The sequence below is a fragment of the Odocoileus virginianus genome, unplaced genomic scaffold (genome assembly GCF_023699985.2).
Source record: "Odocoileus virginianus isolate 20LAN1187 ecotype Illinois unplaced genomic scaffold, Ovbor_1.2 Unplaced_Contig_59, whole genome shotgun sequence".
NCBI lineage: Eukaryota > Metazoa > Chordata > Mammalia > Artiodactyla > Cervidae > Odocoileus > Odocoileus virginianus.
The window spans coordinates 135,403-150,867 of NW_027224376.1; the positions used below are offsets into that span (position 1 = coordinate 135,403).

A 15,465-nucleotide genomic window follows, 5' to 3' on the forward strand; every position below is an offset into this window, starting at 1 on the left:
AAAGCAAGAGTGGCTAAAATATCTTGAAGATCTCTTTTTTTATCCAGCCTCCATTAATAGGGTAGAAGCTTGACCTCTGTCATGTTACACCAAGAATACTGGAGCGCAATAATACCATTGGCTACTGACCATACCCAGAAACCTACTCCTAAATCAGAGGTGTCACTCAGAGAACTGAACCACAGGTTTAGCCTAGAATGAAAAGTGTACCGTAACAGAGATCTCCAAGTGAACTGTATTTAGAACAAAGTGTGGAAAAGTTCAAGCATAAGTGAATTTAAGTTTCAGAAACTTAAAAATAATTTGGTGATAAGTAATGAAGTAGAGATGGTTAGCTCCATGAAAGCAAAAAGCCAATTGTCGACCAGCTAGAAGTTTACTAGAGAGAAGTAGAGAAGGAGCCAGCTAAGAAATGCCTTCTCTGGTTTTAAACAAGCATTAAAAACTAGCCTTAAAGACTATCCTTGTAAAGGAGATTAAAAAAAAAATTTTTTGGTATCTGTTGCATTTCAAGATATATTATTTTTTAATTTATTGTTTATTGAGGTAACACTGGTCTATATTATACAAGTTTCATGAATACATTATATTTCTCCTTTTATATACACTGCACAGTGCTCACCACCAAAAACACTTTTCATCACCATATAGTTGATCTCCTTAACCCATTTCACTCTCCACTCCCCCACTATTCTCTTCTATGTATCTACATGCTTGTTTTCGATTGGTTTGGTTTGCTTACTTATTTTGTTTTTGCTTGTTTTTTTTTTTTTTTTTGTATTCCACATATGAGTGAAGTCATATGGTATTTGTCTTTCTCTATCTAACTTATTTCACTTAGTATAATATCCTTTAAGTCCATCTGTGTTACCACAATTGGCAAGGTTTCATCTTTTTTATGGTTGAATATAAGTCTATTCTGTATATACGCTGCATCTTCTTTACCCATCCATCAGTGGGCCTTTAAACTGTTTTTCTATCTTGGTTATTGTAAATAGCACTGTGATGAACATAAGGGTGCATATATCTTTTCAACTAGTACTTTCATATTCTTTGGTAAATACTGAGAAGTGGAATGACTGATTCAGATGCTGGCTCTGTTCTTAATATTTTGAGAAATATCCATAATTTTTTATAGTGGCTAAGCCAACTTATATTCTCACCAAAACTCTGTTTCCTTTTCTCCACATCCTCACCAATACTTCTCATTTCTTGCCTTTTTGACAATAGCCATTCTAATAGGCAGGAGGTGGTAGCTCATTGTGACTTTGATTTGCATTAATTTGTGATGTTGAACATTTTTCATGAGCCTGTTGGCCATATGTCTGTCTCCTTTGGAAAAATGTATATTCAAGTCCTTTGACCACTTTTTTTATTTCACTCATTTATTGTTGAAACACACACTGTTGTAAATGTAAAATAAAAATCAATGATGAAAGCAGAGAAAAAGTAAGCCCTTAAAGAGCTTACATTTTTAAAAGAATTGTTTTTAATTGGACAATAATGACTTTACAATGTTGTGTTGGTTTCTGCTGTGCAACAACATGAACCAGCTATGAAAGTGAAGTCACTCAGTCGTGTCCGACTCTTTGCGACCCCATGGATGGGATTCTCCAGGCAAGAATACTGGAGTGGGTTGCCATTGCCTTCTCCGGGGGATCTTCCCGACACAGGGATCGAACCCTGGGTCTCCCGCGTTGTAGGCAGACACTTAACCGTCTGAGCCACCAGGGAAGTACTATCCAACAGGGAACCAGCTCTAAGTACACATATATCCCCTCCTTCGAAGACCTCTCTCCCACCCCCGGCATCCCAGCTCTCTCCGCATGGAGCTGGGTTCCCTGCGCTAAACAGCTACTTTCCGCTAGCTAGGCTATTTTACACATGATCGAGTATATATGTCAACTCTGCTCTCTCAGTTTATCTCCCTCTCCTTCATCCTCTGTGTCCGCAAGTCCTTCTGTATGTCTCTTTGCCCGTTTTTTATTCGGGTTGTTTGGTTTTTTTGTTGTTGAATTATATGCATCATTCATATATGTGGATATCGTCCAGCAAAGGGACAATTTTAATTGGATTAGAATGTAGAACAATGTATGTCCCAGAATTTTTAGAAAATGATACAAGAATTACTGGAGGCAATTTGCTGAGTAGTGAAACTTACAGTCAACGAATGTTGTTGTTGTTCAGTCACTCAGTCTTGTCCGACTCTTTGTGACCCCATAAACTGCAGCAGGCCAGGCTTCCCTGTCCTTCACTATCTCCTAGATTTTGCTTAAACTCATGTCCATTGAGTTGATGATGTCATCCAACCATCTAGCATCCTCTGTCAGCCTGCTTCTCCTCCTGCCTTCAATCTTTCCCAGCATCAGGGTCTTTTTCCATAAGTTGGCTCTTCACTGTAGGTGTCCAAAGTATCAGAGCCTCAGCTTCAGCATCAGTCCTTCCAATGAATATTCAGAGTTGATTTCCTTTAGGATTGATTGGTTTGATCTCCTTATAGTCCAAGGGACTCTCAAGAGTCTTCTCATCACAATCCAAAACCATCAATTCTTCAGCCCTCAGTCTTCTTTATGGCCCAACTCTCACATCCATACACGACTACTGGAAAAACCATAGCTCTGACTATCTGGCCTTTTGTCAGCAAATGATGTCCCTGGTTTTTAATACACTGTCTATGTTTGTCATAGATTTTCTTCCAAGGAGCAAGAACATCTGTCAAATCATCTGTCAGTGCCTATAACAATACATCTTACATAATACAAAATATTGCATATATTATACATATTGCTAACACTAGACATCAAAAATGAAAAATAAAAAGATATAAAAAAAGAAAAGATGAGAAAAAGAAATTCATATTTATTTACAGGTATAATGATTCTTACACTGATAATTAAGAAGTAGCAATATGATTGCTTTAAGAGAACTGTGTACTCAATTTAGTTGCTTCAATTTAGTTGTGGTGGTGCAACCTACACAACAAATGAATGAATCATTATAAACTTTTATTACATAGAGTATTATAGTCATATTCATAATACAGTATTAGAAACAGTTTTATTTTTTAAAACACCCACCTACCTATGATGTAGTTTCTCTAATTATTACAGAGTGACATACACATACCATGCGTGCATGCTCATTCACTGAGTTATGTCTGGTTATTTGCAACCCCTGGGCTGTCACTGACCAGGCTCCTCCATCCATGGGATTCTCCAGGAAAGAATACTGGAGTCACCATTTCCTACTACAGGGATTCTTCCCAACTGAGGGATCAAACCCACATCTCTTGCATCTCCTGCATTGGAAGGCAGCTTCTTTACCACTGAGACACCTGGGAAGCCCACCAGTACTGTACCATATTGTAATTTATAATGTAGTGCATTGCCAAAATATTCAGGTTTTTCATAACAGAAAAACCCAAATGAATTTTTTGGTCAACCCTGGTAGTAGAAGGGTTCATGTCATAAAAGTCAAAAACAGTCTTTAATAACTGGAGTCCTTCTGCCAAATTGCCTGATGTCACTTGTCTCTGGCACTGCTTCTGCATCTTCTTCCTGTCATCCAGCACTGACTGAGAGCCACTCACCTCCATCAAATCCTCTGTTAATTCCTTTGTTGTGTTTACCAGTTCTTGGATTTCTCCCACATCCATCTCTTGAAACACTTTACCCACATCACCACCTTTTTTTGTCATATCTTCAATTCTTCATGATTTTCTTCATTGGCTCTGTTGTAAATCATGTGAAGTCATGCACAATATCTTGAACAAGTTCTCCAACAGGACTTTACTATTTCAGGGTTGATGGCTTTCATAGCTTTTCTATAACAATGATGGCATCTTCAATGGTATAATCCTTTCAGACTTTCATGATCTCTCTATCAGGTTTCTCTTCCATATCACTGACAATCTTTCCCTAAATTATCATGCATAATAAGCCTTAAAGATCTTTATGCCCCCTGATCTAGGGGCTGAATTAGAGATGTTGTGTTCAGGGGACAAGTATACACCTTTGGTATTTAACTCATGGGGTTCTGGGTGGCCAGGGACATGGTCCAATATTTAAAAAAAAAAATTTTAAGACAGACCTCGCCTGCAAGTGCTTCCAAAAGCATCAGTAGAATCAATTCAGGAGAAAGGGGTTACTTATCTAGTGTTTCTTGTTTTACAGAAAGAGACTGGCAGCTGCAATTTATCTTTTCGCTTTAAAACTTGGGGATTAGTAATTTTGTAGATAAGGACATTCTTGATCATAAACCTAAACACATTTGTACAAAACAGTAGGGTAAGCCTATCCATTCCTGCCTTGAATCCTGGGGCTCACTTCCTTCCCCTTCTAATAAGTATCCTCTGTGGCAGTTTCTTCACAGACTAGGGCACTTTTTTCTGCATTAAAAACTGGCTCATGTGTGCCGCCCTTCTTGCTTCTACTTGAGCTTAGTCTCCGGCATTGCCGTGCAGACTAACTCATGTAGAAGCAAGAAAGGAAACCTTACACCACCAGACAATTTTTAGAGGTCTTGTGAGATTAAGCAAGACCAAAAAAAAAAAAAAAACTGGCTCAGCCAGATATCCTCTCTCCTCAATGATTTTTCTACTGGCATTTGGGAGCTCATCTGATGCCTCTTGATCAACAGAAGATGCTTCCCCAATTTTCTTGACACTTCTTAAGCCAAACCTCTTTCTAAAATTACCAAACCATCCTTTGCTTTCATCAAATTCTCCAGTTTTAGTCCTTCGCCTTGCTTTTGTTTTATGTTGGCATATAACTTTACTTTTTCTCAAATTGCATTAGAATGTATAGATATGTCTTTCTCCTGGCAATCGCGCACCCAGTAAAAGATGCATTTTTAATATGAAATAAAATATTCACAAAAGTACAACATTTTCATGCCTACTGGTGTAGCCACAGCAAGCTACACCTTCACAAATTCTTTAAAAAAAAAATGAATCCTTACAATGGATTCATTCATCTTAAAATGGCAGGCAACCATAGCTATAGACTTCAATCTTCAATATATACCTAGCAATTCAACTTTTTCTTGTAAGGTTATGACTATTCTCTGCTTCTTAGGAGCACTTCCCACATTATTAGTGGCATTTCATAGGAGTCCTGAGATGTTGTTATGTAAGGTATTGCACTAAACATAATGAAAAATTTACAAGAACTGGGAGAGATCACTTTTTATTGTGGTGCCCAGTTTATTGGAAAGATTAACAGCTCACATAGAGATGATTAGTGTCCTGTAGTGTTTTAAGTGGATACTCACATCACTTGAGCTCACCACAGTAGCAACAGGAGGTAGCTACAAATATATATAGTAGTACAACATGTACTACAATCAATTTCCTGTCATTATTATTTAATACTCCAATGTTACATTTTTTAAATTTCTCTCAACTGAAAATGGTGCCAGGTATGGTCTAGAGTAGTATCTATATATGTTTTATGCATTCATGACATATCTAATTTTTCTTAATTATTTTCAATATTTCTAGGCTACCTAGTTCATCTGCAAGTTTTTTCAAATTGTTGTAAATATTCGAAAACAACTTTTAATACATTTATTAAAAACAATTTGTGTGCAAGTTAATCTGCACATTTAAAACTAGTGTTGTTCAAGGGTCAACTCTATAGTCATACACTATGGTACTGGGGTTAGGTCTTCAACATATGAATTCTGAAAAACATAATTCAGCCCATAACACTTTCTTTTCTTGTCTATTGCCTTAGCTAAGACTTACAGTTGAAGGTTGAAAAGGTTTTTGCAGTGGGGACTTCCTTGCTTTGTTCCTAATTTTACCAGGAAAGCTTCTGCTTCTCACCTTAAATATGATCTTATCTCTAGATTTTTGGTAGATGTTACTTTTCAAGTTAAGGAAATTCTCTATTTCTGGCTTGCTAAGAGCTCCTTTACTTTTTATGTGTTTGTACCATCACCACACATATCATTCAGATTTAAAATGATGAGATACACCTTCTTTGCTGTATCTGTCTCATACTAATTAGTTATTGTGTTCTGTGTATTTTATTTATAATTTTTATTAAATTTATTTATTTTAAATGAAAAAAGATGAAAGTTTTTAATGATTAAAAAGTGCAATTCACAAAGAAGATAGACATCATAAACCATTTACACCTTAACAACAAAGAAACAAAGATACATAAAGCAAAAATCAGAAGAAATATAAGGGAAAAGAAAAAAATATATAATCATAGTGAGACATATTAACATTTCTCTGAGAATATTTTATCAACTGTAGAAAAAACAAAAATAGGAGCATTCTGAAAGATGTCATTAATAATTTAATATAATAATATATCTAATAAATTTATGTTAATCATATCCATATAAATATATTTAGAATTTTGTATCTCATGTGTTATCAGAAGTCCATAGGACATTTAGAAAAACTGACAAAAAGATAAACATTACTACGTTTTAAAAAGTAGAATTCTTTTTTGTATGTGGTTCAGTTATACATATACAAATATGATATTTTTCTCCATTATAAGTTATTGCAAGATATTGACTATAGTTCCCTGTGCTATACAGTAAACCTTTGTTGCTTGTTCATATCTTTTTTTTAATTAGAAATCTAGCATTCTATTCATACTAAGTCAAACAATTGGAATCAAAATGTCATAAATTTTTAGTTAGGCAAAAATCCATACTTTTTCTAAAATATACATGTTATACATGTTATTTATATATCTGTATACAAAAACTTTTCTACTACCCTTGATAAAGCCTTGAGAAAGAACAAAAAAAAAAAGAGATGGAGAAATTGGAAAACATAAACTAAATGAAATGGGAGCACTGAATATGAAATAGAAAAAGTGAAACAAACTAGATAAAAGATCCTCATATAGTCCAGTTGTTTTTAAACATGGCTGCTCATTAGAAACATATCTGGAGCTCTGGCAAAAAAAAAAAAAAAAAAAAGCAATACCTGGGCATTTGTATTTTTCAAAAAATTCCAAGATAATTCTGATATGCATCTGGATTTTAAAAGGTGATTACAGGTTTTTCTATTCAATGGTAGTTTTGGTGATATAGAATTTTATAATTTTTCTGTTGACCAATCATGATACCATGGTATTACGTGGGTAATAGTTACATAATCACAATAGTAAAAGATGTTGATCAGTTTTCACAATCAATAGCCAGACAAAAAATAGAAGATAATTACAGTTGCAAGCCATAAGGAAACATGATTAACCTAACAATATAAAATAATTACATACAACTTGATGGGCCAAGCAGAAGGATGTGGTAAGCAGAAGTGCATACATGTACATGTTTTCAACTGCTTAGCCAGTCTGTGTCTTTTGATTGGTGAATTTAATCCATTTACATTTAATGTAATTATCATATTACCTATTACCACTTTCTTAATTGTTTGTGGTTTATTTTCTGTATATAGGGCTTTCCATTTTCTTGTTCCTTTAGCATTTGTTGTAAAGCTGATTTGGTGGTGCTGAGGTATTTTAGCTTTTGCTTATCTGGAATGCTTTTGATTTTTCCATCAAATCTTGCTGGATAGAGTACTCCTGGTTGTAGTTTCTTCCCTTTCATCACTCTAAATATGTCAAGTCATTCCCGCCTGGCTTGTCGAGTTTCTGTTAAGAAATCAACCTGTGATTCATGTCAATGTATGGCAAAACCCACTACAATATTGTAAAGTAATTAGCCTCCAAATAAAATAAATAAATTTTGAGAAAATGAAAGAAATAAATAAGCCTGATGGGAGTTCCCTTGTATGCTGTCATTTTTCCATTGTTGCATTTAATATTTTATCTCTGTCTTTAATTTTTTTGAGTTTGATTAATATGTGTCTTGGTGTGTTCTTCCTTTGGTTTATCCTGCCTGGGATTTTCTCTGCTTCCTAGACTTGATTATTTCTCTTTGCATGTTAGGGAAGTTTTCATCTATTATCTCTTCAAATATTTTCTCAGGTCTTCTCTCTCTCTCTCTCTCTCTCTCTCTCTCTTCTCCTTCTGGGGTCCCTATAATGCAAATGTTCATGCTTTTAATGTTGTTCCAGGTCTCTTATGCTATCTTCATATCTTTTCATTCTTTATTCTATAACTGTTCTGCGGCAGTGATTTCCATTAAACTGTCCTTCAAGTCATTTATCTGTGCTTCTGCCTCAGTTATTCTGCTCTGGATTCCTTCTAGTGTATTATTCATTTCTGTTTGTTTGTTCTTTAGTTCTTGTAGATCTTTGGTAAACATTTTTTGTGTCTTCTCAATCTTTGCCTCCATTCCTTTTCTGAGAACCTGAATCATATTCACTATCATTTATCTGAATTCTTTTTCTGGAAGGTTGTCTATCTCCACTTCATTTAGTTGTTTTTCTGAGGTTTTATACCTTCATCTGGGAGGCAGCTTTCTGCTTTTTCATGCTGATTAACTTTCTGTAATGTGGTTTTAATGTGATATTAAGAAGAGGTAGCAAGAATACATAAAAGAACTATACAAAAAATATCTTCATGACCCAGATAATCATGATGGTGTGATCACTCACCTAGAGCCAGACATCCTGGAATGCAAAGTCAAGTGGGTGTTAGAAAGCATCACTATGAACAAAGCAACTGGAGGTGATGGAATTCCAGTTGAGCTATGTCAAATCCTAAAAGATGATGCTGTGAAAGTGCTGCACTCAATATGCCAGAAAATTTGGAAAACTCAACAGTGGCCACAGGACTGGAAAAGGTCAGTTTTCATTCCAACCCCAAAGAAAGGCAATGCCAAAGAATGTTCAAACTACCACACAATTGCACTCATCTCACATGCTGAGCAAAGTAATGCTCAAAATTCTCCAAGCCAAGCTTCAACAGTACATGAACCGTGAACTTCCAGATGTTCAAGCTGGATTTAGAAAAGGCAGAGGAACCAAAGATCAAATTGCCAACATCTGCTGGATCATTGAAAAAGCAAGAGAGTTCCAGAAAAACATCTACTTCTGTTTTATTGACTATACCAAAGCCTTTGACCGTGTGGAAACAAAAAACTGTGGAAAATTCTTAACAAGATGGGAATATCAGACCACTGAAACTTCCTCCTGAAAATTTAAATGCAGGTAAAGAAACAACAGTTAGAACTGAACACAGAACAACAGACTCGTTCCAAATAGGAAAAGGAGTACTTCTAGGGTGCATATTGTCACCCTGATTATTTAATTTATATTCAGAGTGCATCATGTGAAATGCTCGGCTGGATGAATCATAAGCTTGAATCAAGACTGCTGGGAGAAATATCAATAACCTCAGATACTGCAGATGACACCACCCTTATGGCAGAAAGCAAAGAACTAAAGAGCTTCTTGATGAAAGTGAAAGAGGAGAGTGAAAAAGTTGGCTTAAAACTCAACATTCAGAAAACTAAGATCATGGCATCCAGCCCCAGTTCATGGCAAATAGATAGGGAAACAATGGAAACAGTGGCAGACTTTATTTTCTTGGTCTCAAAATCACTGCAGGTGGTGACTGCAGCCATGAAATTAAAAGATGCTTGCTCCTTGGAAGAAAAGTTATGACCAACCTAGACAGCATATTAAAAAGCAGAGACATTACTTTGCCAACCAAGGTCTAGTCAAATCTATGGTTTTTCCAATAGAGATGTATGGATGTGAGATTGGACTATAAAGAAAGCCGAGCACTGAAGAATTGATGCTTTGAACTGTGGTGTTGGAGAAGGCTCTTGAGAGTCTCTTGGAGAGCAAGAAGATCCAACCAGTCCATCCTAAAGGAAATCAGTCCTGAATATTCATTGGAAGGACTGAGGCTGAAGCTGAAACGCCAATTCTTTGGCCACCTGATGCAAAAAACTGACTCATTTGAAAAGACCCTCATGGGGGGAAAGATTGAAGGTGGGAGGAGAAGGGGATGACAGAGGATGAGATGGTTGGATGGCATCACTGACTCGATGGACATGAGTTTGAATAAACTCCAGGAGTTGGTGATGGACAGGGAAGTCTGGCGTGTTGCAGTCCATGGGGTCACAAAGAGTCAGATATGACTGACTGAACTGAACTGAATGTGGTTTTGTTTTAGTCTCTGTGGGATTGTAGCTCTTGTTGTTCTTCTGTCTGCCCTCTGATGCAGAAGGTTAAGAGGCTTGTGTAAGAACTTCCTGATGGGAGGGCTTGGTGGTGGGAAAAATTGGGTCTTACTTTGGTGGGCAGGGCCTTGCTCAGTAAAGCTTTAACCTAGCTATCTACTGTTGGGTAGGGTTGCACACCCTGCCTGGTAGTATTTTTGGCCTGAGGTAACCCAGCCCTGGGGTCTATGGTCAAGTTAATGGTGACTTCCAAGAGTGTCTATGCCAAACAGAACCTTCCCTGACAGCTGCTGCCAGTCCCCCAGTCCCTGCAGTGAGCCCCTGCTGACTCACGCCTCCACAGGAGACCCTCCAGGACTAGCTGGTAGTTTTGGTTCAGTTTCCTGTGGAGTCACTGCTCCTTTCCTCTTGGTGCGCACAAGGTTGTTTGTGCCCTCCAAGTCTGGACTCTGTTTCTCCCAGTCCTGTGAAAGTGAAAGTCTTATAATCAAATCCTGCTGGGCTTCAAGGTCAGAGTCCCTGGGGATTCCCAGTCCTTTTGTCAGATCCCCAGGCTGGGAAGCCTGACGTGGGGTTCAGAATCTTCACAACAGTGGGAGAACTTCTTTGGTGTTATTGTTCTTTGGTATTGTTCTTTGGGTATTAATATTCTTTGCTATTATTGTTCTCCAGTTTGTGGGTCACCCCCGTAATGGGAATGGAATTTGATTTTATCATGATTGTGCCCTCCTACCATCTCACTGTGGCTGCTTCTTTGTCTTTGGACATGGGGTATCTTTTTTTGGTGGGTTCCAGCATCCTCCTGTCGATGGTTGTTCAACAGCTAGTTGTGATTTTGGTGCTCTTGCAGAAGGAGATGAGCACACATCCTTCTACCCTTCTACTCCATCCACCATCTTGAAATGGAACCCCTTCTAGTAATTTTTAAGTAAAGCTTTTTAAAATTACATTGGCATAGTTCAATCCCCATCAATAATATAAACTGATAAAGCAGTTTCCCTGACTACAACCATACATCCTTCAAGTATGTTTTCCATGTATCCTTAAGATTTTCCCTGATTACCAACACCCACTCTCAGGCATCCAAACTTACAATCTCCATGTTTACTGCTTGCATACAATAAGCAGTAAAATAAAATCTCTGTATTTTAATTATATGTCCAATGATCTGATTCCAACATTAAATTATAAGTTTCCTGAAGAATCAGGTTATCTGTACCCACAGCTACCACAAGATCAGAACATGCTGTTGCTGTTTAGTCACCAAGTCGTGTCCATCTCTTTGCATCTCCATGGACTATAGCACACCAGGCCTTACTATGCCTCACCATCTCCCTGTCCCTCATCATCTCCTGGAGTTTACAGGCATTAAATAAAATTAATAGAATAAATGAAGATACAGAGGCATAGCATGTAAATTTTGGATCACACTCTATTTTAGTGATTACCTATTTTCTATTCTTTTATTAAATATCCCTTAAATAATTAATATAGGAACAATTAATCAAAGTTCATTCAAGGGAATGATTGCCTCAAAAAGTTTGATATCTCTGTCTCCCACTTTGATTTTTTTTATTAATGTCCTGGAACAAGCAGGTCCTCAGAGCACTCCCCAATGTCTGACAAACACAATATACAATTTCCCAAGTTCATGTATGTAATGAACATTACTTATTGTTTCTTTCTTCTTATTATTACTTCCTCTTGACAGAAAATGTATAAAATAGTTGATTCAAGTGAAAATTCAGAAATGATTGTAAAAATTAGTAAACTGAAACCTCAATGAAATAAAGTTGGAAACTAAAAGTGGGGGACTTTCACGCCTACAACAAAAGCAGAGTAAAGACAAAGTAAAGACAAAGTCTCCTCTTCTTTCTTGTCAAGGACTCAGCCAATGAAAAGCCAAGGGCACTTTTTTTCACTACAGCACAGGTCAAAGCTTAAAAAAAATACACAACATGAGAGTCGTGAGTCAAATTTTATTTGGGACAAAATGAGAACTGTAGCCCAGGAGACAGCATCTCAGATAGCTCTGAGAAACTACTCCAAAGATGGTCAATATATATGTGATTTTGGTGAAGCAAGAGTACATGCAATCAAGCACATATTCTTTGCAGAAGGTTTCTAATACTCACAAGGAACAGTCATCACCATGAAGGACTTTAATGCTTTTTCTAGATATGAGGAGATACAAAAATTGGGCTCATCAAATTAGCTCCTGAAAATATCAAACTGTCTTAAGACTTGTTCTGCCAGTTTTTCCCAGAGCACATAATACCTCATTTCTGCTCTCTACCCTGAACTCCCTTCAGGGGTATTGAAAATTAGCAGTTATACCAGCATATGATTTAATCCTTGTAGAGGTAGATGGCAAATGCCAGTTTGTATTTGACATGATCAATATTTCTTTTTTCTTCTTTAAAAGAGTTCTCCTTCCCTTGTCATTTGGGAACTTGCATGTGCCTGGCCTTGGTTGCAGACCTTGAATTGCAACTCTGTGCTTCTCCTCCATGTTTGCTGAGAAATATCTGTCAGTCTATCTGTTTCAGGTCAACATTTCAGTGGGCTCCACAGAGGCCTGAGAAGATTCCCAACAGTTCTAGGGCTGGTGTGCAAACAGGTCCAATATCCTCATTTGAGTCATTGTTGTTTACTGTTTTTCTTACCAACCCTGGGGTTGGAAGGATGTCTTACTCCTGGAACTGAGCTTTCACCCTCTTTGCATTTGAAGCTCTCCTGGCTTTATTTGGGATCTACTAAAAAGTTTACCTTTCTGGTTAAGCTGTTGCTTTTAGGCTAGCAGTTGTTTGGCACTTTGATGTGATGTGAGATCAGACCATTTCATGAAACTGACTAGTCTTCAGCCTGTACTCTGCAGAACAGTGTCCGCTCCTTCTAAGGTGGCTAGCCTTCAACCCATTCATTCAAGAACAGGGGTATTTTTCTGTGAAACAATGTTGGGCTTTTCAGCCTTTGATCTAGTTTTTTTGAAGGGCTACAAGATTACTCTCCTTAGCTGGCAAAGTCTCAGGCAGTGAAAAGTCATGGTCTTGTGCACAAGAGCTTTCCCAAGTTCCTCTTCCTTCTTATAGAACTGTTCTCCTTCCTTTGGCATGCAGAGACTTGCATGTGGCTCACTGTGAATACAGACCACAAGTTGCAATTCTCTGATGATCCCAAAGTCTGCTCAGTCAAGTCTGACTCTTCATGACCCCATGGAATGTACCATGCTAGGCTCTTCTGTCCATGGAATTCTTCAGGCAAGAATACTGAAGTGGGTAGCCATTCCCTTCTCCAGGGATCTCTCTAACCCAGGGATTAAACCAGGGTCTCTTGCATTACAGGTGGATTCTTTACCATCTGAGCCACTAGGGGTGACTAAACTAGACAAAATAATTGCTTAAGCGCTATAATAATATATAAAAATAGTGTTCTGCAGTGTGCCATAAAAATTCTAGTTTTTTGAAATAAAATGTTATTTGAGATTAGAATGAAGATTCATCTTGAAAAATGTATCTCCAATGTCCTGAGCATCTCCAATATCCAAGATATTTATGTTTGATAATGCTAAGATGGAAAAAAAGTACTATATGGAAATAATACATTACCTTTAAAAAGCTTTTGATAACATTTCTATGATACTCAGGAGAATAATTTCATTGATGACCAGAGGAGTACAAAATAAACAGACACCACTCATTAGTGGAAGAGAAATAAAAATCACAGAATAGTACTTTTCTTCTCCAAAAGTTTGTTTAGAGCTTCTTTGACATCTTTGTTGCTCAGAGAGTAAATCAGAGGATTCAAATGGGAGTGACTAGGGTGTAACACAAGGAGGCCACTTTACAGCTCAGGAAATGTGTCAGGAGTGAGATACACAAAGAAGACAGCACCATAGAGTACACTCACGACTCCCAGGTGGGAGCTACAAGTGGAGAAGGCTTTCTGACATCCCTCGGTGGAGGGTATCTTTAGAACTGTGGACACAATATACAAATATGAAATAACAATAACTATGATGGTAAGCAAGATAATGAGGTCAGATAAGGTGAAAGAAACCATTCTCAGGATGAAGAGGTCAGAACAAGATAGCCTCTGAAGTGGGCGAGTGTCACAGTAAAAGTGGTCAATGGCCCGAGAAGCACAAAAGGATAAAGTAAATGTCATGCTGGTCTGAAGAACTGAGCTGATACAGCCACAAAAATAGGAACCAGTCACCAACTGAACACAGACACGTGTTGACATCTGGACCGTGTAGAGGAGTGGGTCGCAGATGGCAATGAAGTGGTCCTAAGCCATGACTGCCAGGAGAAACCCCTCAGTCACAATGAAGAGGGCAAAGAGAAAGAGCTGGGTCACACAGCCTGCAAAGGAGATGGACTTGCTCTCAGACCAGAAGTTGATCATAGCCTTGGGTGCAATAACAGAAGAATAGAAGAGATCAATGAAGGAGAGGTTGCCTAAGAAGAAATACATTGGTGTGTTCAGCCGTGGATCTTTCATAATAATGACCATCATGCCAAACTTCCCTAGAAGATCATAGTGTAGATAAGCAGAAATAGGAGGAAGAGGAGAATATGGAGCTCTGGGCAGGCCCTGAAGCTGACAAGAATGAAGTCGGTGACTTCTGAGTAGTTGCATGTTTCCCTGTCACCCATGGCAGAAACCTGCTTAGAGGTACAAGGCAAAATAAACAAATGAACTCTTGACATTCATCCTAGTTACAAATCATCTCTTTAAGTATAGGAGTCATAAAGCTATTCTACAATCATTATTTATTTTAACCTTAAAAATTACTAATTCATGTAAGTCATGGAATTAGATCTTTTCCTTCTGAGTATACTCCAATGCCTTTCCACCAAATGCTTTTCACATTTGCAAGTATCACTTCTGTACATATTTACAACCCAGGATTTGTGCAATAAATGTAATGTCAGGAAACAGTGATTGGGAAAGAGCACAAATATTTCAATAAATGGCATTTTGAAAGCAATTTTGGTGTCTAGTTTTTGTGTTTTTTTTTTCATTTATTTTTATTAGTTGGAGGCTAATTACTTTACATCATTGCAGTGGTTTTTGTCATACATTGAAATGAATTAGCCATGGATTTGCCTGTATTCCCCATCCTGGTCCCTCCTCCCACCTCCCTCTCCACCCAATCCCTCTGGGTCTTCCCAGTGCACCAGGCCGGAGCACTTGTCTCATGCACCCAACCTGGGCTGGTGATCTGTTTCACCCTAGATAATATACATGTTTCGATGCTGTTCTCTTGAAACATTCCACCCTCGCCTTCTCCCAGAGTCCACAAGTCTGTTCTATACATCTGAGTCTCTTTTTCTGTTTTGCATATAGGGTTATCATTACCATCTTTCTAAATTCCATATATATGTGTTAGTA

General features: G+C 37.6%; 1 pseudogene; it reads right to left on the reverse strand.

The window, feature by feature from the left end:
* Window positions 1–13,788: 13,788 nt before the first annotated feature.
* Window positions 13,789–14,726, reverse strand: LOC110152594 (olfactory receptor 9K2-like; annotated as a pseudogene).
* Window positions 14,727–15,465: the final 739 nt, after the last annotated feature.